General features: G+C 50.4%; 1 pseudogene; it reads left to right on the forward strand.

Annotated features, from left to right (window-relative positions):
* The first annotated feature begins 4,531 nt into the window (after positions 1–4,531).
* On the forward strand, positions 4,532–20,716 carry LOC147974111 (protein ACCELERATED CELL DEATH 6-like; annotated as a pseudogene).
* The last annotated feature ends 6,152 nt before the right edge of the window (positions 20,717–26,868 follow it).

A 26,868-nucleotide genomic window follows, 5' to 3' on the forward strand; every position in this document is an offset into this window, starting at 1 on the left:
CGTATTGGGCCTTAATGGGCCATACGGGAAAGGAGAGAAAGGCCTCAAAGGGTGGCCGCACCCCTCCCCATGGGCTGGTCCGAATTGGACTAGGGAGGGGGGGCGCCCCCTTCCTTCCTTCTCCTTTTCCCTTCCCTTTCCTTCCCTCCTACTCCTACTACTTGGAAGGGTTCCTAGTAGGGGGAATCCTACTCCCGGTGGGAGTAGGACTCCCCTAGGGCGCGCCATAGAGAGGGTCGGCCCTTCCCCTCCTCCACTTCTTTATATACGGGGGCAGGGGCACCCCAAAGGGACAACAATTGATCTCTTGATCTCTTAGTCGTGTGCGGTGACCCCCTCCACCATCATCCACCTCGATCATATCGTAGCGGTGCTTAGGCGAAGCCCTGCGTCGGTAGAACATCATCATCGTCACCACGCCGTCGTGATGACGAAACTCTCCCTCAACACTCGGCTAGATCGGAGTTCGATGGACATCATCGGGCTGAACGTGTGTAGAACTCGAAGGTGCCGTGCGTTCGGTACTTGATCGGTCGGATCGTGAAGATGTACGACTACATCAACCGCGTTGTGCTAACGCTTCCGCTTTCGGTCTACGAGGGTACGTGGACACACTCTCCCCTCTCGTTGCTATACATCACCATGATCTTGCATGTGCGTAGGAATTTTTTTGGAATTACTACATTCCCCAACAGTGGCTACTAAGTGGGTGGTGGGTGGGCGGCGAATTTCTTCGTCATCCACATCCCAATCCTGCCGAGCATAGTTCGGCCAGGACTCTCCTGACAAGGAGAGAGACTTTAATGAATTCAGTATATCGCCGAAGGGCGAGTGCTGAAAGATATCCGCGGAGGTAAACTCCATGGTCTATCCACCCGTCCATGGATGGCGCAACTGGCTCCGAAATGAGGTTCGGAGCGGCTGCCGGTGCGATCTCCTGAATACGGCCCGATGGTAGAGCTAAATTGTACTCATCATGACCGTGTGACGCACAAGGCAGAGGCTCGAATCCGTCGAAGATCAAGTCTCCGCGGATATCGGCCGTGTAATTTAAGCTTCCAGACCTGACCTGACGGCCAGGGGCGTAACTTTCGATCTGCTCCAGATGGCCAAGCGAGTTGGCCCGCAGTGCGAATCCGCCGAACATAAAGATCTGTCCGAGGAGGAAAGTCTCACCCTGGACTGCATCGCTATCGATGATAGAAGGAGCCATCAAGCCTAACAGCGACGACACAGAGGAACTCTCAATGAAAGCACCAATGTCGGTGTCAAAACCGACGGATCTCGGGTAGGGGGTCCCGAACTGTGCGTCTAAGGCGGATGGTAACAGGAGGCAGGGGACACAATGTTTTACCCAGGTTCAGGCCCTCTTGATGGAGGTAAAACCCTACGTCCTACTTGATTAATATTGATGATATGGGTAGTACAAGAGTAGATCTACCACAAGATCAGAGAGGCTAAACTCTAGAAGCTAGCCTATGGTATGATTGTATGTTGTCCTACGAACTAAAACCCTCCGGTTTATATAGACACGGGAGAGGGTTAGGGTTACACAAGGTCGGTTACAAAGAAGGAGATACACATATGCGTATTGCCTAGCTTGCCTTCCACGCCAAGTAGAGTCCCATCCGGACACGAGACGAAGTCTTCAATCTTGTTTCTCCATAGTCTAGCAGTCCGGCCAATGGATATAGTCCGGCTGTCCGAAGACCCCCTAATCCAGGACTCCCTCAGCACCCGTCATGATCCTCGTACCTCAAGATGATCTTCTGCGTAGCCTTTGGACAACCTTGCTCAAGATACCACTTGTTAGAATAAAACACTAACGCAAGATCATAGACGACACACCGAGGCACGATATTTGTTAATGAGGTTCACCGATATGGTTACATCCCGGGGCAATGACTATGGGCTATCCTCCCCAAGATACCACAATACCGGCCGCCTGGGCGCCGGCACAAGCCGTCGGCTCCCCCGCGTAGCTGCTGCTATCAAGTCGTCATGAGTTACAACGTGTGGTGCCCCTCAATATATAAGATGCCTAGGATACAACATGTCTGACTCCTACACAACTTGTACCTATCCACACCAATTACAACTCCAAGTCCTCAAAGCAGGCTTTCGCCCCACTTTATATATAAAGCAACCACCAAACCAAGTACGCAGCCGAACGGTCCAAGATAGTGAGGTAACCCTCATACAATGCCGATCCCAAGATAACGCGATCACGCACAACTACGCTATGAAAAGAAAGCACTAGGAGAGGTGAGTACAATGCCAAATACTGGCCTAAACACCCAAGCTCCATGACAACGCCCCCGGGAGGGAAATCGGCGCAAAGCACCGTTGTCGGCGAGTCCAAAAGAAAAAGGTTCTTCACCCGGAATCCTGGCACGAAGGGGAACACCATGATGACGTCTTCAGGAAGATAGCGGTGCTCACAAGTGTCATCATCATCGGAGACAAAGCACAGAGCTTTCGCTCGGCAGCTCCTTCATGCCACCACAAGGTCTTCAGGACAGGCATAACGAGCTCAGCTCCCAAGGTCCGAATCAAGGCGACGCCACTGCCACGGACAGGGAGAGCTTCTGAGCCACCCACTCCCACCCTCGTGCCGCCTAAAGGACCAAGAGGGGGCTACCACCACTGACATGGTGCCCGTCGGGGAGCCAACCATGCGGACCGCCATCCGAAGCGGCCGCTCTTGCATCCACGTCCAAGCCACCACCATCCGTGCATATCACAGAGCACCAACCTCGGAAGGAGGAAAGAGAGGGGCCTCCTTTCATTCCTAGCCCATCATCAGTCATGGGATCTGGGTCGATTCTCCCATAGTAGGGGGCGTCCACACCTGTGTCCCCAGCAAGTCCATGTGGACTGGAGGGATGCAACACTGTGACTACCGACGTCCACTGTCGATCCCGCTCGCGCGACACCTCAACCGTGGTCACCGGCACAGATCCGCCTGACAAGATAGCAGAGACCCGAGCTCCGCCACCGACCACCGCAGCCGGGAGGAGCATGTGCGCCACCTGGGCCAACCCAACCGCGGGACCTAACCTAGCCCACCCGTGCGCGGACCCTAGGACAGAGCCACCGCCGTCGCGCGTGCGACACGCTTGGCATCCTGGCCGACACCCGCCCAGCCCCCCGCCGCCGGCTCGCTCTCAAGAGCGGGGAGATCGCCACCACCATCCTGTGCCCCCAACAAGAGCCCATCCGCCAGATCTGCGACGCCATGAGCTCGACCAGCCCGCACCACCGCAACGGCCACCTGTAATCACCTGCCCCACCGACCACCACGCAGCCAACCCGCGCCGACCGCATCCCGCGTCCCCTGCCGCTGCCAGGATCCAGCTAAGGCCGGATCTGACCGGAGGGCAGCATGTCCACCACCACCACCAGAGGGAGACGCCGCAGGAGACAACCGCCGGAGCTATCCACCACCTGTGGCGAGCCAACGCCCGGCCACCGCCATGCGCAAGCCGCCGAGACCCCTGCCACAGAAGATCCAAACCGTCCTAGGTCCACCGCCGCCAGAGTCCACCATGCACCCCCACCGTTGCAGCCCCTCCACGCCGTCGCACACAGCCCGTGCCTTCTCCGCCAGGCGTAGCCGCCGCTCCCCGAGCCAGATCCAGACGGCCCGCGCTCGGACCCCCCCCCCCCCCCCCCCGCCGCCAGAGCTGGCCGGCTTTGCCCACCAACAGGTCGAGGCGGCGGCGAAAGGAGGGGGTGCGCCGCAGGTCGATCAAAATATCCAAACTCCTAGTCCACGTAACCCCTTGCGTACAAATATACTCGACACAAATATAACAAACTGTCCGCTGCTGGGCATTTGAGGGACTCTTTTCCACGTGTAGTATGTTGCTTGAGCCTAAACGTGAGCTGTAATTTTGTATTTATATGTTAAGACTACTGATTAGTTTGGTAAAATCTCTGTAGATGACACAATTCGCGGACTTGAATTTCGCGGTCAAAGTTGTTGTAGTATTATTGTTTGGAATTTCCTTTTTGTTCTTCCCTGATGATCAGGGGAGAGAATGCTCAAAACTTAATCATTAACTGCATTTCTATGCATTGCAAATTATTCTTTCCTTTTCTGTGAGTTGTTTGTTTTTTGAAACATTGGAACTTTTTCATGCATTTGTACAGGTTTGCTTAATTTGCACTTTTATGCAGTTACAACTATATTATATTAAATAAAAGCCCATCCCAATTTTGCTGTGTGTTTGTACCATGCTTGGTTCAATCATTTACGTTGTCCTTGATTCCTGGCCTTCTGGCGTGACAATTGCAGCAAAGAACAAGTCGGTAGCACGAGCGTGGGAGCAACGGATCTAGCTGCAGTGAATTGAATTAATCAATTCCAAATTGAGGTAGGAAGCAAGGAATCTAGCCGGTGTCCGGCACAACTTCTTTTAAAGCTTCTTCTTCATTCATTCACGTGATCAATCAGCTCAGGTGCTCGATCTGTCTCCACGATCGAGGTTGCAGACAAGAAGAAAAAGAGTAGAAGCTACTAGGTAGGATGGACCCATCGTTGCACAAGGCGGCGGCGCAGGGGGGCGTGGCAAGCCTGAGGGCATCTCCAGCCGTTGGCTTCACAGGGGGCGCCTAAAATCGCCGCCTGGGGGTGAGCCGGCGCAAAAATTGGGCCTGGGGGCGAGTTGGTCCTTAGCCGCCGGCCCCAGGGCCGCCCCCAGGCACGTTTTAAAATAAAAGAGGTTCGGCGAAGTTCGGCTTAAACACGATAAATTTCGGCCAAACACGATAAATTTCGGCACATTTTGGCGAGGTTCGCGCATTTTCATTACATAGCACATATACATAAACTAATCTAAAGGAAAAACTGGCTGAAGTCGCCGCCGTCGCCGCCATCGTCGTCGTCGGCCTTCTCCTCCTTGACGCGGGCGCCCCTGCTGGATCCCTGCCCGGCGTCGCCATGGCGGATTGGTGGCGGCGCATCGTCGTCGTCGCTGTCGCAGATGACGACGACTCCGCCTTCGTCGCGGCCGGGGACGCCCCACCACAGGTGGCGCCCCTCGCTGTTCTGCCGGCCGCCGACCACCGGCGCACCGTTGGTAGACGCCAAGCGCTGCTGCTGGCGGCGCTCGAAATACGCCGCCCAAGCCACGTGGTTGTCGGCGGCGTACTGGGGGAGGGAGAGTTGGGCGTCGGTGAGGGAGGCATGCACGACCTCGACTTCCTCGGCGAAGTACTTCGGCTTCGCCACGGCGTCGGGCAATCGGGGAATGGGCACTCCCTCGGCGCTGAGCCTCCACCCCGTCAGCCCGGCGCGCATGTCCAGCGGCGCCGGGATGTTCACCTGGAACAGGAGCCAGGACTCATGTTCGCGGAGCGAACGGCAGCCGAAGCCGTTGGCCGCCGCCTCGTCTCCGGGGTAGCGTTCCGCCATGGCGACGGGCTCGGGAGAGGTAGAGAGATAGAGGGAGGGGCTGGGCGGCGGCGCTCGGGAGAGGTAGGGAGAGGGAGGAGCTGAGCGGCGGCGAGGGGCGGGGCTGGTGTGTGCACAGGCGAGTGCAGGCCACCGGCTATATAGCCGCGCTGCACCCGCGTGTACGCGTGCGAGGGAGGGGAGGTGTCGGCGCGTCGGTCCCGTGACGCGCCGCGCGTAAGGAATCAATGGTAAGGCTGACCGGCGGCAGCCTTGCCATTGATTCCCCGCGGGAACCGAGGCCGTTGGGGAAGACGAGGCGCCGTGTCGCATCGCAGCGGGCCTGCGGCTGTTTCGCGTTAAAACAGTTCGCCCCGGCGTCCCCGGGCGCCCCCAGCGCGCCGGGTTCGCCTGGGTCCGCCGGTGCTGTTTTCGGCCCAGGCCGACGAAAATCGGGCTCCTAGGGACGCGACTGAACCGTTTTTTTGATACCGGCGCGGTCTTTCTAGGAACGCGGCTGGAGATGCCGTGAGGAAGCTGGTGGCGGAGCGCCCCGGCATTCTTAGTTCAAAGACCCCCGGGGGAACACCGCGCTGCACATCGCCGCCGAGCTCGTCAGGAGGCCCTCGGCGTGAACGATAGTCTGCTCTTCAGCAAGAACGCCGACGGCGACACGCCGCTCCACCTGGCAGCCAGGGCGGCGCAGCTGGACGTGGTGGATCTGCTTATCAGCGGCGAAGGCGCATTGCCTGCGGAGCATCCGCACCCTCTGTTAATGGCCAACAAGGCCGGCGACACCCCGCTGCACGCGGCGGTGAAGCACGGCAGGAGTGCCATGGCGCTCAAGCTGTTGGACGCCGAGCCAGGCCGCAGCCACGCGCTCAACGTGGAGAAGCTGTCGCCGCTGCACTGCACATCGCCGCCCGGGAGGGCCTCGCCGACGTCGTGGCCAAGATCGCCAGCCAGCCCTGGGTCCACGAGAGGTATGACCCTTCCGACTCCGGCACCCCCCTGCACCAGGCCATCCTCGGCGGCCACACCCGTAAGTATAAGTCTTTGATATGCTCCCCCATGTCGTCAGTCGGTGTTGTAGAATTACATAGTACAAATTTACTAGCGACCAAGCTGCCCTGCAGGGGTGGTGGAGATTTTGCCGGAGGTGACGTGGATCCTGGATATAGGGCTGACGGACTCGAGCGAGAACAACCTCCTGCACTACGCGGCGCAGAAGAACAACGCACGCCTGGTGAAGCTGTTACTCAACCGGAAGTCGGATCTCGCCTACAGGAGGAATCGGAAGCTGATGTCCCCGCTCCACGTCGCCGCCAACCACGGCTCAACAGAGGCAATGAAAGAGATGCTGACGCGGTGCCCCGATGTGACGGAGATGGTTGATAGTATCGGCAGGAACGCGTTGCATGTGGCCATCGACAGCGACAAAGTGGACGTGCTCCGGTGCGGTGCCTGCTCAAGTACGTGCGCGGCGTGGAGATTATCAACCGGGTCGACCACGGAGGCAACACGCCGCTTCATCTGGCCGCCTCGTTAAATCGAGCAGCGCTTGGCCTGGTGCTGCTCAAGAACCCCAGGGTGAACCCATGCGTTCTCAACAGGGACGGCCAAACCGCACGGAGCATTACCGAGAGGCATACAGTATCTGAGGATAGCATCACGGTAACGCTCTCCACTAATACTATTAGTTAGTACAAAGTTGATGAGTCACTTAATTTGGGACCAAGGGAGTACATTTTTTCTTCCGCATATCCCACTGTTGTATGTTAGCACTTGCATGTCATGTCTTCATGCAGATATATGTATGTAATCATTCATTCCAGCAGGTATACTTCTGAAAGGAGCTAAGAGCATCTTCAACAGGCGCGCCAAACTAGCGCCGCGCCGCAAAATCCCCCTTTTAGCGCGTGCGCAACTGGAAGAGCTGCTCCAACGGGCGCGCGAAAACCGCGCGCGCGGCATACGTAGTCCAGCGCGCGGGCCGAAACGCAATCGCGCGCCGCTTATTTGCTGCGCCCGCTCCCGCGTGCTGGACTCTCGCGCGCTCGCTTGCACCTCCCACCCCCCCTCCAGCCGCGCCGCCGCCGCCGACCGCGCCACCGGGCGACCGTTCCGGCGCTTCCCCGGCCTATCCCCGCCCGCAATCCCCCTTTTAGCGCGTGCGCAACCGGAAGAGCTGCTCCAACGGGCGCGCGAAAACCGCACGCGCGGCATACGTAGTCCAGCGCGCGGGCCGAAACGCAATCGCGCGCCGCTTATTTGCTGCGCCCGCTCCCGCGTGCTGGACTCTCGCGCGCTCGCTCGCACCTCCCACCCCCCTCCACCCGCGCCGCCGCCGCCGACCGCGCCACCCGGCGACCGTTTCGGCGCTTCCCCGGCCTATCCCCGCCCCGCGCGCGCTTTCTCCGGCCCCCCTCTAGGCCCGCCGCCCCGCGCGCGTGCTGGTCCACCGACGAACAGCGCCCGCGCGCTCGCTGTCGCTCGGCGCCCGCTAGGTGTTCGACAAAACGCCTAGAAGGTATGTATTGCTCAAAAGCCATGAATTTCATGCATGTTGATTGTAGTTTTTTATTTATAGCATAGTATTCAACATTGTAGATGAGTTCGTCGTATGATTGTCCCGAAGAAGAATTTGATATGGAAGAGGAGGAGGATCTTGCAATGATCCTAGCTATGCATATTAATAAAAAACCGAAACACGGTGGTTCGGTTATGGGTCGGCAAAATTTTTGGAGGGATAGGATCGATGCCCACAACAGATTGATCAGGCATTATTTTGCGAAGAATCCCACATACCCCGAGTCGTATTTTCGTCGCCGGTTTAGGATGAGCACCGAGTTGTTCAGGCGCATTGCAGAGAAACTAGCGAGCCATGACCGCTTTTTTCAGCAAAGGAGGAATGCCGCCGGAGAGCTCGGGCATAGCACCTTTCAGAAGGTGACAGCCGCGTTGCGTATGTTGGCATACGGTATACCGGCTGATCTAGTTGATGATCACTTGGCTATGGGTTAGAGCCAAGCTATCATGTGTGTCAAGCGCTTCGCAGTCGGAATTGTGCAAGTGTTTGGCGAGGAGTATTTGAGATCTCCCACCGCTGAAGACGTCGCAAGGCTTTTGGCGATGAACAAAGCTTGCGGCTTTCCTGGCATGCTTGGCTCAATAGATTGCATGCATTGGAGTTGGAAGAATTGTCCAAAGGCATGGCATGGGCAATTCCACGGCCAAAAAAAGGGTTCCACTATAATCCTTGAAGCGGTGGCCGATCAAGAGACTTGGATTTGGCATGCATTCTTCGGAATGCCTGGATCTTTGAATGACATCAATGTTGTCAACCGGTCACCACTGATGAGTAAGATTGCAAATGGGGAGTTGCCACCGGTGCAGTTTGTAGCAAATGGCCGTACATACAACTATGGCTATTATCTAGCGGATGGCATCTATCCAAAGTGGCAAACCTTTGTCAAGCCGTTGAAAAAGCCAGAAGGTAAGAAAGAACTTGATTTCCACAATGCTCAGGCGGCGGCTAAAAAGATGTGGAGAGAGCTTTTGGGATTTTGCAAGGCCAATTTGCTATTGTGAGAGGACCGGCTAGATTTTGGAATCAGAAAATGCTTTGGTACATCATGCATGCTTGTGTGATCATGCATAACATGATCATCGAGAATGAGCGTGGTCAAGATGTAGACTACTCTCAGTATGAGCTTTTGGGACATCCGGTGCGAGTGCGACGGAATGCTGAAAGGGTGGCCCGTTTTGTTGCCTCCTATCTGTTGGAAATATGCCCTAGAGGCAATAATAAAAGGATTATTATTACATTTCCTTGTTCATGATAATTGTCTTTTATTCATGCTATAATTGTGTTATCCGGAAATCGTAATACATGTGTGAATACATAGATACCAACATGTCCCTAGTAAGCCTCTAGTTGACTAGCTCGTTGATCAACAGATAGTCATGGCTTCCTGACTATGGACATTGGATGTCATTGATAACGAGATCACATCATTAGGAGAATGATGTGATGGACAAGACCCAATCCTAAACATAGCACAAGATCGTATAGTTCGTTTGCTAGAGTTTTCCAATGTCAAGTATCTTTTCCTTAGACCATGAGATCGTGTAACTCCCGGATACCGTAGGAGTGCTTTGGGTGTACCAAACGTCACGACGTAATTGGGTGACTATAAAGGTATACTACGGGTATCTCCGAAAGTGTCTGTTGGGTTGACACGGATCAAGACTGGGATTTGTCACTCCGTATGACGGAGAGGTATCACTGGGCCCACTCGGTAATGCATCATCATTATGAGCTCAAAGTGACCAAGTGTCTGGTCACGGGATCATGCATTACGGTACGAGTAAAGTGACTTGCCGGTAACGAGATTGAACGAGGTATTGGGATACCGACGATCGAATCTCGGGCAAGTAACATACCGGTTGACGAAGGGAATTGTATACGGGGTTGCTTGAATCCTCGACATCGTGGTTCATCCGATGAGATCATCGAGGAGCATGTGGGAGCCAACATGGGTATCCAGATCCTGCTGTTGGTTATTGACCGGAGAGGGATCTCGGTCATGTCTACATGTCTCCCGAACCCGTAAGGTCTGCACACTTAAGGTTCGGTGACGCTAGGGTTGTAGGGATATGTATATGCAGTAACCCGAATGTTGTTCGGAGTCCCGGATGAGATCCCGGACGTCACGAGGAGTTCCGAAATGGTCCGGAGGTAAAGAATTATATATGGGAAGTCTTGTTTTGGTCGCCGGAAAGGTTTCGCGCATTATCGGTATTGTACCGGGAGTGCCGAAAGGGGTCCGGGGGTCCACCAAGGGGGTCCACCTGCCCCGGGGGGCCACATGGGCTGTAGGGGTGTGCGCCTTGGCCTATATGGGCCAAGGGCACCAGCCCCAAGAGGCCCATGCGCCAAGAGATAAGGGAAAGGAAGAGTCCTAAAGGGGGAAGGCACCTCCTAGGTGCCTTGGGAGGATGGACTCCTCCCTGGCCGCACCCTTCCTTGGAGGAAGGGCCAAAGCTGCGCCCCCCCCTCTCCCTTGGCCCTATATATAGTGGAGGAAGGGAGGGCAGCCACACCTAAGCCCTGGCGCCTCCCTCTCCCTCTCCAACACCTCCTCCTCCTCCATAGAGCTTGGCGAAGCCCTGACGGAGCACTACAGCTCCATCACCACCACGCCGTCGTGCTGCTGCTGGAGCCATCTTCCTCAACCTCTCCTTCCCCTTGCTGGATCAAGAAGGAGGAGACGTTACGCTGACCGTACGTGTGTTGAACGCGGAGGTGCCGTCCGTTCGGCCCTAGGATCTCCGGTGATTTGGATCACGTCGAGTACGACTTCCTCATCCCCGTTCTTTGAACGCTTCCGCGCGTGATCTACAAAGTTATGTAGATGTAATCCAATCACTCGTTGCTAGATGAACTCCTAGATGGATCTTGGTGAAACCGTAGGAAAATTTTTGTTTTCTGCAACGTTCCCCAACAGTGGCATCATGAGCTAGGTCTATGCGTAGTTCCTTTTGCACGAGTAGAACACAATTTGTTGTGGGCGTAGATGTTGTCAACTTTCTTGCCGCTACTAGTCTTATTTTGCTTCAATGGTATTGTGGGATGAAGCGGCCCGGACCAACCTTACACGTACGCTTACGTGAGACCGGTTCCACCGACTAACATGCACAAGTTGCATAAGGTGGCTGGCGGGTGTCTGTCTCTCCCACATTAGTTGGAGCGGATTCGATGAAAAGGGTCCTTATGAAGGGTAAATAGAAGTTGACAAATCACGTTGTGGCTTTCATGTAGGTAATAAAACGTTCTTGCTAGAACCCTATAGCAGCCACGTAAAAACTTGCAACAACAATTAGAGGACGTCTAACTTGTTTTTGCAGCAAGTGTTCTGTAATGTGATATGGCCAAAGTTGTGATGAATGATGAATGATATATATGTGATGTATGAGATGTCCATGCTATTGTAATAAGAATCACGACTTGCATGTCGATGAGTATGACAACCGGCAGGAGCCATAGGAGTTGTCTTTATTTTTTGTATGACCTGCGTGTCATTGAGAAACGCCATGTAAATTACTTTACTTTATTGCTAAACGCGTTAGTCGTAGTAGTAGAAGTAATAGTTGGCGAGCAACTTCATGGAGACACGATGATGGAGATCATGATGATGGAGATCATGGTGTCATGCCGGTGACAAGATGATCATGGAGCCCCAAGATGGAGATCAAAGGAGCTATATGATATTGGCCATATCATGTCACTATTATTATTTGATTGCATGTGATGTTTATCATGTTTCTGCATCTTGTTTACTTAGAACGACGGTAGTAAATAAGATGATCCCTCATAATAATTTCAAGAAAGTGTTCCCCCTAACTGTGCACCGTTGCGACAGTTCGTTGTTTCGAAGCACCACGTGATGATCGGGTGTTAGATTCCAACGTTCACATACAACGGGTGTAAGACAGATTTACACATGCAAACACTTAGGTTGACTTGACGAGCCTAGCATGTACAGACATGGCCTCGGAACACAGAAGACCAAAAGGTCGAGCATGAGTCGTATAGAAGATACGATCAACATGAAGATGTTCACCGATGTTGACTAGTCCGTCTCACGTGATGATCGGACACGGCCTAGTTAACTCGGATCATGTTATACTTAGATTACTGGAGGGATGTCTATCTAAGTGGGAGTTCATTGAATAATTGATTAGATGAACTTAATTATCATGAACTTAGTCTAAATTTTTTACAATATGTCTTGTAGATCAAATGGCCAACGTAGTCCTCAACTTCAACGCGTTCCTAGAGAAAACCAAGCTGAAAGACGATGGCAGCAACTACACGGACTGGGTCCGGAACCTGAGGATCATCCTCATAGCTGCCAAGAAAGATTATGTCCTACAAGCACCGCTAGGTGACGCACCTGTTCTCCCTGCAGAACAAGACGTTATGAACGCTTGGCAGGCACGTACCGATGACTACTCCCTCGTTCAGTGCGGCATGCTTTACAGCTTAGAGCCGGGGCTCAAAAAGCGTTTTGAGAGACACGAAGCATATGAGATGTTCGAAGAGCTGAAAATGGTTTTCCAAGCTCATGCCCGGGTCGAGAGATATCAAGTCTCCGACAAGTTCTTCAGCTGTAAGATGGAGGAAAACAGTTCTGTCAGTGAGCACATACGCACTATGTCTGGGTTGCATAACCGCTTGACTCAGCTGGGAGTTAATCTCCCGGATGACGCGGTCATTGACAGAATCCTTCAGTCTCTTCCACCGAGCTACAAGAGCTTTGTGATGAACTTCAATATGCAGGGGATGGAAAAGACCATTCCTGAAGTATTTGCAATGCTGAAATCAGCAGAGGTAGAAGTCAAAAAGGAACATCAAGTGTTGATGGTGAATAAAACCACTAAGTTCAAGAAGGGAAAGGGAAAGAAAGCTTTCAAGAAGGAGGGCAAGGAAGTTGCCGCGCCCGGCAAGCAAGCTACCGGGAAGAAGCCAAAGAATGGACCCAAGCCCGAGACTGAGTGCTTTTATTGCAAGGAAAGTGGTCACTGGAAGCGGAACTGCCGCAAATACTTAGCGGACAAGAAGGCCGGCAAAACGAAAGGTATATGTGATATACATGTAATTGATGTGTACCTTACCAGTACTCGTAGTAGCTCATGGGTATTTGATACCGGCGCGGTTGCTCACGTTTGTAACTCAAAACAGGAGCCGCGGAATAAGCGGAGACTGGCGAAGGACGAGGTGACAATGCGCGTCGGGAATGGTTCCAAGGTCAATGTGATCGCCGTCGGCACGCTACCTCTACATTTACCTTCGGGATTAGTTTTAAACCTTAATAATTGTTATTTAGTGCCAGCTTTGAGCATGAACATTGTATCAGGATCTCGTTTAATTCGATATGGCTACTCATTTAAATCCGAGAATAATGGTTGTCCTATTTATATGAGAGATATGTTTTATGGTCATGCTCCGATGGTGAATAGTTTATTCTTAATGAATCTCGAGCGTAATGCTACACATGTTCATAGTGTGAGTACCAAAAGATGTAAGATTGATAATGATAGTCTCACATACTTGTGGCACTGCCGCCTTGGTCACATAGGTGTCAAACGCATGAAGAAGCTCCATGCTGATGGACTTTTAGAGTCTCTTGATTACGAATCATTTGACACGTGCGAACCATGCCTCATGGGTAAAATGACCAAGACTCCGTTCTCGGGAACAATGGAGCGAGCAACCAACTTATTGGAAATCATACATACTGATGTGTGCGGTCCAATGAGTGTTGAGGCTCGCGGTGGCTATCGTTATGTTCTCACCCTCACTGATGACTTGAGTAGATATGGGTATGTCTACTTAATGAAACACAAGTCTGAGACCTTTGAAAAGTTCAAGGAATTTCAGAGTGAGGTTGAGAATCAACGTGACAAGAAAATCAAGTTCCTGCGATCAGATCGTGGAGGAGAATACTTGAGTCACGAGTTTGGCACACACTTAAGAAAATGTGGAATAGTTTCACAACTCACGCCGCCTGGAACACCTCAGCGTAATGGTGTGTCCGAACGTCGTAATCACACTCTATTAGATATGGTGCGATCTATGATGTCTCTTACCGATTTACCGCTATCTTTTTGGGGCTATGCTTTAGAGACTGCCGCATTCACTTTAAATAGGGCTCCGTCGAAATCCGTTGAGACGACACCGTATGAATTATGGTTTGGGAAGAAACCTAAGCTGTCGTTTCTAAAAGTTTGGGGATGCGATGCTTATGTCAAGAAACTTCAACCTGAAAAGCTCGAACCCAAGTCGGAAAAATGCGTCTTCATAGGATACCCTAAAGAAACTATTGGGTATACCTTCTACCTCAGATCCGAAGGCAAGATCTTTGTTGCCAAGAATGGATCCTTTCTAGAGAAGGAGTTTCTCTCGAAAGAAGTAAGTGGGAGGAAAGTAGAACTTGATGAAGTATTACCTCTTGAACCGGAAAATGGCGCAACTCAAGAAAATGTTCCTGAGGTGCCTGCACCGACTAGAGAGGAAGTTAATGATGATGATCAACATACTTCTGATCAAGCTCCTACTGAAATTCGAAGGTCCACAAGGACACGTTCCGCACCAGATTGGTACGGCAACCCTGTCTTGGAAATCATGTTGTTAGACAACGGTGAACCTTCGAACTATGAAGAAGCGATGGCGGGCCCGGATTCCGACAAATGGCTGGAAGCCATGAAATCCGAGATAGGATCCATGTATGAAAACGAAGTATGGACTTTGACTGACTTGCCCGTAGAACGGCGAGCCATAGAAAATAAATGGATCTTTAAGAAGAAGACAGACGCGGATGGTAATGTGACCATCTATAAAGCTCGGCTTGTCGCTAAGGGTTATCGACAAGTTCAAGGGGTTGACTACGATGAGACTTTCTCACCGGTAGCGAAGCTGAAGTCCGTCCGAATCATGTTAGCGATTGCCGCATTCTATGATTATGAAATATGGCAAATGGACGTCAAAACGGCATTCCTTAATGGTTTCCTTAAGGAAGAATTGTATATGATGCAGCCGGAAGGTTTTGTCGATCCTAAGAATGCTGACAAGGTGTGCAAGCTCCAACGCTCGATTTATGGGCTGGTGCAAGCATCTCGGAGTTGGAACATTCGCTTTGATGAGATGATCAAAGCGTTTGGGTTTACGCAGACTTATGGAGAAGCCTGCGTTTACAAGAAAGTGAGTGGGAGCTCTGTAGCATTTCTCATATTATATGTAGATGACATACTTTTGATGGGAAATGATATAGAGCTTCTGGACAGCATTAAAGCCTACTTGAATAAGAGTTTTTCAATGAAGGATCTTGGAGAAGCTGCTTATATATTAGGCATCAAGATCTACAGAGATAGATCAAGACGCCTCATAGGTCTTTCACAAAGCACATACCTTGATAAGATATTGAAGAAGTTCAATATGGATCAGTCTAAGAATGGGTTCTTGCCTGTGTTGCAAGGTGTGAAATTGAGCTCAGCTCAATGTCCGACCACGGCAGAAGATATAGAAGAGACGAGTGTCATCCCCTATGCCTCAGCCATAGGTTCTATTATGTATGGCATGCTGTGTACCAGACCTGATGTAAACCTTGCCGTAAGTTTGGTAGGTAGTACCAAAGTAATCCCGGCAAGGAACACTGGACAGCGGTCAAGAATATCCTGAAGTACCTGAAAAGGACTAAGGAAATGTTTCTCGTTTATGGAGGTGACGAAGAGCTCGTCGTAAAAGGTTACGTCGACGCTAGCTTCGACACAGATCTGGATGACTCTAAGTCACAAACCGGATACGTGTATATTTTGAATGGTGGGGCAGTAAGCTGGTGCAGTTGCAAGCAAAGCGTCGTGGCGGGATCTACATGTGAAGCGGAGTACATAGCAGCCTCGGAGGCAGCGCATGAAGCAATTTGGGTGAAGGAGTTCATCACCGACCTAGGAGTCATACCCAATGCGTCGGGGCCGATCAAGCTCTTCTGTGACAACACTGGAGCAATTGCACTTGCCAAGGAGCCCAGGTTTCACAAGAAGACAAGGCACATCAAGCGTCGCTTCAACTCCATTCGTGAAAATGTTCAAGATGGAGACATAGATATTTGTAAAGTACATACGGACCTGAATGTAGCAGATCCGTTGACTAAACCTCTCCCTAGAGCAAAACATGATCAACACCAGAATTCCATGGGTGTTCGATTCATCACAATGTAACTAGATTATTGCCTCTAGTGCAAGTGGGAGACTGTTGGAAATATGCCCTAGAGGCAATAATAAAAGGATTATTATTATATTTCCTTGTTCATGATAATTGTCTTTTATTCATGCTATAATTGTGTTATCCGGAAATCGTAATACATGTGTGAATACATAGACACCAACATGTCCCTAATAAGCCTCTAGTTGACTAGCTCGTTGATCAACAGATAGTCATGGCTTCCTGACTATGGACATTGAATGTCATTGATAACGAGATCACATCATTAGGAGAATGATGTGATGGACAAGACCCAATCCTAAACATAGCACAAGATCGTATAGTTCGTTTGCTAGAGTTTTCCAATGTCAAGTATCTTTTCCTTAGACCATGAGATCGTGTAACTCCCGGATACCGTAGGAGTGCTTTGGGTGTACCAAACGTCACAACGTAACTGGGTGACTATAAAGGTATACTACGGGTATCTCCGAAAGTGTCTGTTGGGTTGACACGGATCAAGACTGGGATTTGTCACTCCGTATGACGGAGAGGTATCACTGGGCCCACTCGGTAATGCATCATCATTATGAGCTCAAAGTGACCAAGTGTCTGGTCACGGGATCATGCATTATGGTACGAGTAAAGTGGCTTGCCGGTAACGAGATTGAACGAGGTATTAGGATACCGACGATCGAATCTCGGGCAAGTAACATACCGCTTGATGAAGGGAATTGTATACGGGGTTGCTTGAATCCTCGACATCGTGGTTCATCCGATGAGATCATCGAGGAGCATGTGGGAGCCAACATGGGTATCCAGATCCCGCTGTTGGTTATTGACCGGAGAGGGATCTCGGTCATGTCTACATGTCTCCCGAACCCGTAGTGTCTGCACACTTAAGGTTCGGTGACGCTAGGGTTGTAGGGATATGTATATGCAGTAACCCGAATGTTGTTCGGAGTCCCGGATGAGATCCCGGACGTCACGAGGAGTTCCGAAATGGTCCGGAGGTAAAGAATTATATATGAGAAGTCTTGTTTTGGTCGCCGGAAAGGTTTCGCGCATTATCGGTACCGGGAGTGCCGAAAGGGGTCCGGGGGTCCACCTGCCCCGAGGGGCCACATGGGCTGTAGGGGTGTGCGCCTTGGCCTATATGGGCCAAGGGCACCAGCCCCAAGAGGCCCATGCGCCAAGAGATAAGGGAAAGGAAGAGTCCTAAAGGGGGAAGGCACCTCCTAGGTGCCTTGGGGAGGATGGACTCCTCCCTGGCCGCACCCTTCCTTGGAGGAAGGGCCAAGGCTGCGCCCCCCTCTCCCTTGGCCCTATATATAGTGGGGGGAGGGAGGGCAGCCACACCTAAGCCCTGGCGCCTCCCTCTCCCTCTCCAACACCTCCTCCTCCTCCATAGAGCTTGGCGAAGCCCTGACGGAGTACTACAGCTCCATCACCACCACGCCGTCGTGCTGCTGCTGGAGCCATCTTCCTCAACCTCTCATTCCCCTTGCTGGATCAAGAAGGAGGAGACATTACGCTGACCGTACGTGTGTTGAACGCGGAGGTGCCGTCCGTTCGGCGCTAGGATCTCCGGTGATTTGGATCACGTCGAGTACGACTTCCTCATCCCCGTTCTTTGAACGCTTCCGCGCGTGATCTACAAAGGTATGTAGATGTAATCCAATCACTCGTTGCTACATGAACTCCTAGATGGATCTTGGTGAAACCGTAGGAAAATTTTTGTTTTCTGCAACGTTCCCCAACACTATCATGCCATTCGACGTCCCGCAGCGCATAATGATCTTCAGAAGGATCTCATTGAGGAGTGGTGGGCATGGAATGGACGACAAAGAGCATCATGATTTGTGCGTTTGATATTGTATTGTTGAACTATTTGTTGTGTTTATTGCACTATTTGTTGTATTGAAAGATAAACTGTTTGTTTGAGTTGTAATAATGAAATTGAACTTTTTATTTTGATTTATTTTTTTTGTGTTTGATCTTTTTGCTTCTGTTTTGAAATGCATATTTTGTTTGTGTGAGAGTCGCGCGCGCTGCATTTTTACGGGCTGCTAGAGCGGCGCGCACGCTGCATTTTAGCGCGGCTGCTGCAGCTAGCTCTGCGTGCCGCGCCAAACCAGACGATGGGCGCGCGGCAAACCAGTTTTTTGCGCGCGGCGCGTTCGACGCCTGTTGGAGATGCTCTAAAGAAGGAAGAATCCATCAAATGCAAGGGGCAGCAGCTGCCCCCTGAAACAAAGGACTTCAGCCAGTACGTACAGCAAAGGATGCATGGGGACCTACACCCTCGTGGCAACTCTCATCGCCACGGTGACCTTCTCTTCCACCTTCACCATGCCTGGCGGGTACGACCAGCAGAACGGTACCGCTCTTCTGGCGCACAGGATGACATTCAAAGTGTTCATCATTGCCAACACCCTGGCAATGCTAACGTCAATCGTCCTTGTCTTTGTCTTCATCTGGGCAAGAAGGGAGCAGCTGGGTCTTAGACCATCTCCAGCCGTTGGCCCTTTAGGGGGCGTCTAAAAGCGCCGTCTGGGGTAAGCCGGCGCAAAAAATGGCCCTGGGGGCGAGTCGGTCCCCAGCCGCCGGCCCCAGGGCCGCCCCCAGGCGCGTATTAAAAAAAAAGACCGTTCGGCGAAGTTATGATAAAAACTAGTTAAATTTCGGCCAAACATGGCAAATTTCGGTGAAATTCGCGCATTTTCATTACATTAACCTAATTTAAAAAAGAAAGGGGCTGAAGTCGTCGCCGCCATCGTCGTCGTCGGCCTTCTCCTCCTTGACGCGGGCGCCCCTGCTGGACCCCTGCCCGGCGTCGCCATGGCGGACTGGCGGCGGCGCGTCGTCGTTGTCGTCGCTGTCGCATAAGACGACGACCCCGTCTTCATCGCGGCCGCATCGGCGCTCCTCTAAGCGGCGCAGGGCGGCGCACTGGCGCTCCTTCTCCTTCTCCCGGCGCGCCTTCTCCATCGCAATGGAGTCTTGGCGCGCCCATTCTAGGACCGCCTCGTCGTCGTCGAACTCCACCTTCACCGGCGCCAGCCCCGGCTCCGTCTTCACCGGCGCCAGCCCCGGCTCCATCTTTGGCTTGACGAAGCGCGAAGGAGCAGACGAGGAGGAGGCGCGCCGGCCGCCCTCGTTGATGACGATGCCGACGCTGCGAGTGCGCCGACCGATTGGCGTCTTCGCCGCGGGCTCAGCCTTGACGCCGAGAAGCGCCGGAGAACCGGAGGAGTGGGAAGATGAGCGAGAGGAGGAAGACGAGGAGGAGGCGAACCTCCTTGACGCCCATGCGCGTCGGTGTTGCGACAGGGCGGACCCCGTCGCAGGATAGGTCAAAGGCGAGTTGTTGCCGCCGTCGAGGTACGCCAGCACGCCATCCAGCGTGCGGCCGGGGACGCCCCACCACAGGTGGCGCCCTTCGCTGTTCTTCACGCCGCCGACCACCGGCGCGCCGTTGGTGGAGGCCAGGCGCTGCTGCTGGCGACGCTGGAAGTACGCCGCCCAAGCCGCGTGATTGCCGCCGGCGTACTGGGGGAGGGAGCGCTCATCGTCGGTCAGGGAGGCGCGCGCGACCTCGACCTCCTCGGCGAAGTACCTGGGCTTCGCCACGGCGTCGGGTAACAGAGGAACGGGCACTCCCCCGTCGCTGAGCCGCCACCCCGTCGGCCTGGCGCGCATGTCCGGCGGCGCCGGGATGTTCGCCTGGAACAGGAGCCAGGGCTCCTGTTCGCGGAGCGAACGGCGGCCGAAACCGTTCGCCGCCGCCTCGTCTCCGGGGAAGCACTCTGCCATGGCGACGGGCTCGGCGGTGGTAGAGAGGGAGAGAGAGAGAGGCTGCCGGTGGCGCTCGGGAGAGGAAGACGGAGACGGAGAGAGAGGGGCTGGGCGGCGGCGAGGGGCGAGTCTGGTGTGGGCACCGGCGAGAACCGCCGGCTTTTATAGCCGCTTCGCGCCCGTGTGTACGCGTGCGAGGGAGGGGAGGCGTCGGCGCGCCGTCCCGTGACGCGCCGCCCGTGAGGAATCAATGGCAAGGCTGACCGGCGGCAGCCTTGCCATTGATTTCCCGCGGGAATCGAGGCAGTTGGGGGAAGACGAGCCGCCGTGTCCCTGACGCGGCTGGCCCGCGGCTTTTTCACGCCAAAACAGTTCGCCCCGGCGCCCCCGGGCGCCCCCCAGCGCGCCGGGTTTGGCCTGGATCCGCCGGTGCTGTTTTCGGCCCAGTCCGGCGAAAATCAAGCTCCTGGGACGCGATTGGGCCGTTTTTTCGGCGCTGACGCAAAAAAAGTGCCTGAGAAGGCCTTCATGGGGACGCGGCTGGAGATGCCCTTAGGACCCGCCAGGTCGTAGGGTGGAGCCACTGGCTCACAGTCATTGCTTGCCTCTCCATGGTCGGGTCCATGACGACTTCTGTCTACCTCACCGTTGCCGCAACGTTCCTTTGGCTCGCGTGTGTGGTCATTGCAATGGGTTGCAGCACTCCTGTCGTCATGTTTCTCATCTTGGGCAAGGACTTGTTCTCCACGCCTGTGTAGACCTGTATATAGATGCATAGTACGTAGAGAGCGCGTGTACTAGCTACAACGGATGTTGTTACGCTTGCTGGGATACATCTGATTAACTGTTTTGGAAGCACCTATGCATGGCTCAGGTGCCTGAAATATTTTGGTGCCTCAGTCGATTTTTTGTTTCCACCGCACCGTTGGCCTGCTGCGCATGACACGGGAGGGGAGCCTGCTAGCGCACTACTCCACGCTGGATTTTGCACCATGCACGGGAGGTCCCATCCATGGTCCAGCCGTTCGTTTTGGCGCCGAGATTCCCGCCCGATCGAAATGCCAGGACAAAATATTCTAAAAGCTTTTACCTTCGCACTCCTCTGTAAAATACAGCCCCAACTCTGTCAGATATGCCAAGGAAGTAGGGCTGGAAAAAAAGCTCGAAGCTCGCGAGCTAAACGAGTAGCTCGTGACTCGGCTCGAATCGACTCGAACTCGAAGAATGACGAATCGAGCCGAGCTTTAGTTTAAGATCGTTTATTGACCAAGTTAAACGAGCCAATCTCACGAGTACTCGTGTAACTCATTAGGCTCGGTACAAAAAATCAGCCACTTCCAATATAAAAAAAGATCAGCCACTTAGCATTCTATGTCCCAGATGCACAACACAAGGCCTAGCCGTTGAAGGCCCAGCCGCCTAGGAGACTCATGCGTTACAAGAAAATTACTATTATTTAGTGATATATATGTTTAATATATACATAATTATTTTTATAATATTTGACGGTTTATGTTCATATCTTTAACGAGCTTAACAAGCTAAACGAGCCAACTCGCGAGTTATACAAGTCGAGCCAATCTTGGATTTAAGCTCGTTATAATAATGAGTCGAGTCGAGCTAGCTCGTTAACGAAACGAGCTCTAGCGAGTCGAGCCGAGCTGACTTGACTCGGCTTGAATTCCAGCCCTATAAGAAAGCGTTCATCAGCAAAGATAGAGGAACAGGAGTACGCCGCTCGTGTGGGTCCAGCAACACAAGAGTGATTCCTCTTCACCCATCCACTACCTTGTGCAGAAACATTATTCCGCCATTGCTGCCAGATACCTTCCTCCTCCTCCCATCCTCCACCACGTTTGTGCAAATCTCCGATATTTATCTAGGAAGCAATGTGTTTTCTATCGTTTGATGCCCGAGGACATGAAATAAGTTTTGAAGTGTTCGTGTGTACTCCAACTACTTCGACCAGATTTTGTATTGGAATTCTTTTGAGTTCTGCCCAGATCCAATCCCTGCTGCACTCTTACGGTATTTCATTTTCTTCTTTTAACTATACTAGCACAAATGTCCGTGCGTTGCAACGGGAGAACAAAAATCATAACACTCTTTAACCAAGTAGCTAGCCATGGGCTAAAATACAAAAAAAATATGGAAATAAATAATATGACTCACCTGATCACAATTTGCCTTTAGTATACTGGAGACACTATCTGGGTAAGATCCCAGCCAACACGCAGTGTGTTGCTGTGAGCGACTAAGAGCGGCGAGCTCATGGCCAGCTTGAACTTGCAAACGAGCCACCTCCTTGATCAGTACTTCTCTATCTCCCTAGACTAAGGCAGGCTCACTTGACGCAATGAGGTGGCTGCTTAATTACAATGCAGTAAATACACCAGGAGTCATAGAACTTGCACGTGACGGTCAGTTTGGTGCACAAACTTGTAAAATACGTGTTTCTGGTCATCAAACTTGCACAAACGTTCATATACGGTCACATTCCATGTACGCGGACGTATCCGTGGTCTATGTGGCATGCCAGCATGGCCAGGGCCCACCGTAAGCCCGCGACGCATGGTAGATCTGCAGACTTTTTCTTTATTTACGTATTATACACTTATTTTTTTAACTTATTAAGCCCTTAAAATAAAATTATTTTTTATTTACGTATAAAGCCCCTAAAATAAAATGGAAAAACAAGGAATGGTTCGATTACGAACTAGGGACGTGCCACTACTAGGCTCGGGTTAACAACCACCAAACCGATGATCATTCATGTCTAGGTAGCACAAATAATTTTTATATCATATAAACATGGCCGAAAAATCAATTTTACAAGAAATGTAACCCCAAAAAAGGGAGCACCGTGGCTCGACTATGTGACCTCGTGATCAATGTTAACTAAGATTACCATCGGGTTTCGAAAACACAACATATCCAAATGGGATAAATATTTTTCATGTTGTTATTCCTTCTTGTTCTATGTAAGAAAATATATATTATATTTTTGTGTTTGTGATATTTAATAAATGTTTATGTGTTACAAAAAAGGTGTGTGACATTTAAAAAAATGTTTAAACATTGTAAACCACATTTGTGTAATTAAAAATGATACATTGCATTTTAAAAATGTTCGTGCATTCCAAAAAAAACTGGTCATGACATTTTTTAAATGCCTATACAATGTATAAAGCTGTTTGTGTAGCTTAAAAATGTTTTGTACCATCCGAAAATGTTAAAAACATAGTTGAAAAAAGTTTCAAAACTTGTATTTGAAAAAAATGTTAATCATATGTTTCAAAAGTATTAAGCATATATTTTTTAAAATACTCCAAACATAGATGTATACTGGAGTATTTAAAATATATATATATATATATATATATATATATATATATGTATGTATCATAACATAGATGTATACTGGAGTATTTAAAACATCAAAATATATGTGTATCATATGGAGTATATGTTTCAATACACATAAATTTCAAAACTTGTATTTGAAAAAATGTTAATCTGGACATGTTGTGTTGATTAACATTTTTTTAAATACAAGTTTTTGAAACTTTTTAAAATGTCGCATACCTTTTTTTGTAACACATAAATATTTTTTGAATGTCACAAACACAAACACAAGAATATAAATTGTTTTCTTACATCTGGACGTGTTGTGTTGTCGGTGGTAATCTTAGTTAACCTTGACCACAAGGTCACATGGTCGAGCCATGGTGCTCATTTTTTCCGTGTTACATTTCTTGTAAAATTTATTTTCAGTCAATGTTTATATGATACAGAAATTAGTCGTGCTATATAGACATGAATAGTTAATAGTCTGGTGGTTGTACACGTGAGACTACTAGGGCACGTTGCAGCTTTAAAACCCCATATCGCTTGCTTTTTAATTTTATTTTTAGGGGCTTAATACGAAAATAAAAAAAGGCAAAGGCTTCTCTGCAGATTTAGATGCTACAGCGGATGACAGTGGGCCCTGGCCACACTGGAATGCCACATAGACCATGGATACGTTCGTGTACATGAAATGTGACCGTATATGAATGCTCGTGCAAGTTTGATGATCAGAAACACGTATTTTACAAGTTTGTGCACCAAACTGACCATCGCGTGCAAGTTCTATGACTTCGGGTATATTTACCTCTAAAATGACACATGATAAAGTCCAGCTGTATCTGTAGTTATGAAAGGAAGAATAAAGCAGGTAGCATGCCTCGTTATTAATAAGAGTATAAGACTATCCACAATGGGAGTAATAATATAGGTAAAATAGATGATGTGGCATGTAATTAATGAAGAAAGAGAGACATGTGGTAACATAGCTAGTTACTGTAATATCACACATATCAAGAAAAGATGAGTCTACAATCTAATAAATGAAGTGATGCATGACACAACACACATGTTACTACTCCATCCGTCTAGGTGTGTAAGTCATCTTACGTTGTGCATCGCGATCAAGGCGGAGAGGAAAACGAGAAAACTTAATGTCTTTTTGCTAATTAATAGCACTACATGCAATGAACTAATCACTGCATGTCATGTTTGGTAGTGTCATGTCATTGAAAGCATACACGACCCACATCTCTTATTGGTTGATATGTCACAAAACGAGAAACGAGGAGGGAGTTAATGTACCGTGCCTAAGTGTTTTGGGATTATTTGGTTTTTGTAAGGTGACTTACACACCTAGACGAAGGGAGTACCCACTATGAAAGTAGTAACATGGACTAGTAACATATGCATGTTACTACTCTAAGTTACTGCCCACTGTGACTAGTCTAAGAGGTCAATCTGTAGATTTATATCATTAATAGTCCATGACTTATGACAACCATAACAAATTGATGGTGAACTCTTGAATGAACTTATGTAACTGTTTATTAATTAGCATATCACACGTTGTTCCATAAAGTAACATCATCCAATTCCAAATAAGCTTTATGAGTCCTTTAATAAAACAAAACCTACTTAACTAATCTTAGGAGCACTTTGATGATGGAAACTGAAGTCTCATCGAAAGTATGCTGCCAGTATGCTTGCCAGGCAGTTCTTCAACATTTTTAGTCTTTCCAATATGAAGGGAAATACTGGAAGATGCCAACATGTTTGCCCCACAGTTTGTAGTTATGGGCATTACAACACTATATAGGTCAGCCATTCCATGGGAAATAAAAAAGCTAAGAAAGACCATGAAAAAACACTGGAGCAATTCAGATACTACAACTTGGCACAAATAAGCTCGAAAAGACAAGCTCGAAAACACAAGAGTCAGCGGAAGACAAGCTCGAAAACACAAGAGTCAGCGGAAGCAACAATATCCGAGTATAGACATGAGCTAAACAAGTTTGCCTTAAGAAGGCTAGCACAAAAGCAACATGATCGAAAAGACAAGGCCTCCTGCCTGGGAGCCTCCTAACTACTCCCGGTCGTCGGCGGCCGTCACGTAGTAGTAGGCACCCTTGGGGTAGTAGCAGTCGTCAAAGGTGGCATCTGGCTCCTGGACTCTGCCATCTGGTTGCAACAACCAGAACGAAAGAAGGGGGAAAAGGGGGAGCAAAGCAACCGTGAGTACTCATCCAAAGTACTCGCAAGCAAGGATCTACACTACATATGCATCGGTATCAATGAAAGGGGTAGTATCTGTGGACTAACTGCAGAATGCCAGAATAAGAGGGGGAGAAGCTAGTCCTATTGAAGACTAGCAACTTCTGAAAACCACCATCTTGCAGCAGTAGAAGGGAGTACAAAATAGCATATTATAGTTATCAAGCATGTTGTAGCATTAACGGCGAGAGATCCTTCCTCGACTCCCTGCGAGAAAGCAATCTCAGAGCCACATATCCATTTCATATCTCAACATTCAGTTCTAGTTGTATCAATCAGGATACAACTTCGAGCGTCCGTAAACGGGGACACAACTATTCGAATAGATCAATCTTCCATGCAGGGGTGCACCAATTTACCCAACACGCTCGATCAACCCCGGCCAGACACACCATCAGGTCGTGCCCGCCCTCGGCGGATCAACATGCCGAGCCCTACCTAGGCATCATCAGGGACGTTAGCACGCCGGTCTACATTCTAAGCGCGCAGGGGTCTTGGGCCCATCGCCATTTGTACTCCTGCACGTTACGTACGCGACTAGTGAGCAGACCTAGCCCCCTTATACAAGCGAGGTGTTCCAGTCCAACCCGGCGCGTGCCGCTAAGTCGCTGCCATATGATGAGCTTCGGCTGATGCATACGCCACATAGTGCCCATACTTATTCCCGCGTGGTGGTTAGTGCGAAAAGTACTCGGATCAAATATCCAAACCGTTAGTGTCTTGGAAGTGCGGTATCGAGCAAAGACTCAAGATCATGTGACGCCGTCGCCCCTTCTCGTGGACTTACGGCAAGGGCTAAGAATGCCCGACCGTGCCACGTAATTATCTCTCGGGTACCTTCTAGGTCAACTCGACTTCACATCACTCGCAGGTACCCCTCGGGGCCGACCCGATGCCATCATGGTCCTGTGGTAAGTCAAAGTAACTGTGTGTCCAAAACAGCAAGGGGGAAACCCGAGGAATCACCCTCAATGGATTCCCACTCGATGTAACCGTCAAGGTGCTTGGAGGAATCACCCTCGATGGTCCACACTTGAGGGGTTGCATGACAGAGTCTGAAGGAAATATGCCCTAGAGGCAATAATAAAGTTATTATTTATTTCCTTATATCATGATAAATGTTTATTATTCATGCTAGAATTGTATTAACCGGAAACATAATACATGTGTGAATACATAGACAAACAGAGTGTCACTAGTATGCCTCTACTTGACTAGCTCGTTGATCGAAGATGGTTATGTTTCCTAACCATAGACATGTGTTGTCATTTGATTAACGGGATCACATCAT

The sequence above is a fragment of the Triticum urartu genome, chromosome 5A (genome assembly GCF_056163025.1).
Source record: "Triticum urartu cultivar PI428250 chromosome 5A, HENAU_Tu73, whole genome shotgun sequence".
Classification (NCBI taxonomy): Eukaryota; Viridiplantae; Streptophyta; class Magnoliopsida; order Poales; family Poaceae; genus Triticum; species Triticum urartu.